This window comes from Marmota monax, unplaced genomic scaffold, assembly GCF_021218885.2.
Source record: "Marmota monax isolate L192 unplaced genomic scaffold, Marmota_monax_Labrador192_F-V1.1 WCK01_AAM20220418_F8-fsc00878, whole genome shotgun sequence".
Lineage (NCBI taxonomy): Eukaryota > Metazoa > Chordata > Mammalia > Rodentia > Sciuridae > Marmota > Marmota monax.
In genome coordinates, this window is record NW_026693026.1 from 59,041 (window position 1) to 61,636 (window position 2,596).

The 2,596-nt window shown below is 41.1% G+C and overlaps 1 pseudogene; it reads left to right on the top strand.

Moving 5' to 3' along the window:
• Positions 1-810: 810 nt before the first annotated feature.
• On the top strand, positions 811-2,596 carry LOC124098723 (sodium/calcium exchanger 1-like; annotated as a pseudogene).

Below are 2,596 nucleotides of genomic sequence, written 5' to 3' on the forward strand. Positions count from 1 at the left end.
AAATACCAGGTGCCCAGTTGCTAATATATCTGGAGTTCTGGGTTGCTGAAAATTAGGAGAAAATGTGCTCTCATCAAAACATGCTTTTAAAACCTGTACTTAATGTGTGAAAATATTGCATTACAGTGGAATTTTTTTTTTCCTCTTGAGAACAAATACCATTGAGCTTTGATTGCAGGAAAATGTAGAGATTTCTCTGTTTCTAAGTTTAGAGCCATAGGGTGTGATTTCTTGAAATACAGTGTAAGTGTACTTCAAAATTTAAGATCATCATCATAATGCCTGGTGTTGGTAGGAGTTTTTCAGAGTCTCAGTTTCAGTGCATGAATCTTAATAAAGTGGTTTTCTCAATGAAAAATGTCCTTGAAGACAATGTACTAACCAAAATTTAAAAGAAAAATCTGCTTTAGCAATAAGGAGGTGATCTTTTAATGCTTCAAAAGTTTTGTTTTTCTTTCTTGTTGTCCATTAGTATGCATAAATGTGTGCTTAATAAGGCCAGGCTTAAAATTGAACTTTTCATTTCCAGGAAGTCAGTCATGGGTCTTGATCAGTGAATGGAACTACAAGTAGAAAATTCACAAAAAGAGAGACCAAACTGTAAATTTCAGAAAAGATTGCCTAATCACTGATGGAGTCAGATTAATGATGATTCACCAGAGATATTGTGATGGTCAAACATACAGAAATTTATTTAAAGGTATTAATCATGCTTTGGATTTGGGTCTAATGATGTGATTTTTTTTCTACCTTCCCTGCTGCCATCTTCTTTTTACCAATAGGTCAGGACAGTTGGTCGTCTCCCTGTACAACATGCCTTGGTTAAGCCTCTCACCCATGATTCCAATGAGATTTCATCTGTTAGCTCTGATGGCTTTCTTATTTTCCCATATGGACCATATAACTGCTGAGACCGAAATGGAAGGAGGAGAAAATGATACCAGCAAGTGTACTGTCTCATATTACTGCAAGAAAACGGTGATTTTTTGCCTATTTGGGAGCCCCAAGATTATTCTTTCAGCGACAAGATTGCTAGAGCTACTGGGTATTTTGGGGCTATTGTCAACATGTTTCTGGGAGTCTCTATCATTGTCGACCAGTTGGTGTCCTTTATGGAAGTCATCACATCCCAAGAAAAAGAAATAACCATAAAGAAAAACAACAGAAAGACCACCAAGATGACTGTGAGGATCTGGAATGAGACTATGTTCAACCTGACTTTGGCCTTGGGATTTTCTGCTCCCAAGTTTCTGCTTTCAGTTATTGAATTATGTGGCCATAACTTCACTGCAGGAGACCTGGGGCCCAGCACCATCGTGGGAAGTGCTGCCTTCAGCATGTTCATCATCATTGCACTTTGTGTTTATGTGATCCCTGATGGAGAGACAAGGAAGATTCAGCATCTGCATGTGTTCTTTGTGATGGCAGCCTGGAGCATCTTCGCCTACACTTGTCATTTCTCCTGGTATTGTGGAGGTCTGGGACGTTTTGCTAACTTTCTTCTTCTTTCCCTTCTGTGTTGTGTTTGCCTGGGTAGCAGATAGGAGGCTTTTGTTTTACAAGTATGTCTACAAGCTATATCAGGCTGGCAAGCAGAGGGAAATGATCACTGAACACCACCAGGGGGACCAGCTATCTTCCAAATTGAAAATTGAAATGGATAGGAAAGTAGTCAACTTTCAGGTTGACAATTTCTTAAATGGCGCTCTGGTTCTGGAGGTCAATGAGAGAGGGACCAAGATGATGAATAGGCTAAGGGAGAAATGGCGAGGATTCTGAAGGAACTGAAGCAGAAACATCCAGAGAACGAAATAGAGCAGTTAATAGAATTAGCCAAATACCAAATCCTAAGTCAGCAGCAAAAAAAGCCAAGCATTTTACCATATTCAAGCTACTTGCCTGATGACCAAACTGGCAACATTTTAAAGAGGCATGCAGTTGACCAAGCGAGGAAGACTGTCAGCATGCATGAGGTCAATATGGAAGTGGCCAAAAGTGACCCATTTAGCAAGGTCTTCTTTGAGCAAGGGACATATCAGTGTCTGGACAACTGTGGTACTGTGGTCCTGACCATTATTTGCAGAAGTGGGGATTTGACCAACTCTGTGTTCATTGACTTCAGAAACAGAGGAGACATGGCCAATGCTGGATCTGATTATGAATTCACTGAAGGAACTGTGGTCCCTGGCGAGACCCAGAAGGAAATCAGAGTTAGCATCATCAATGATGACAGCTTTGAGGATGGTAAAATTTTCCTTGCACACCTCAGCAATGTCAAAGTATCTTCTGAAGCTTCCAAAGATGGCATCGGCATCCTGGAAACCAATCAGTCTCCACTCTTGCTTGCCTTAGATCACCCTCCATGGCCACTGTAACCAGTTTTGATGACAACCATGCTGGCGTCTTTACTTTTGAGGAACCTGTGACTCGTGAATGAGGGCATTGGCATCATGGAGGTGAAGGTATTGAGAACATCTGGAGCTCGAGGAAATGTTGTTATTCCTTATAAAACCATCAGAGAGAGGGCCAGAGGTGGAGGGGAGCCTTTGAGGACACTTGTGGAGAGCTCGAATTCCAGAACAATGAAATCGTGTAA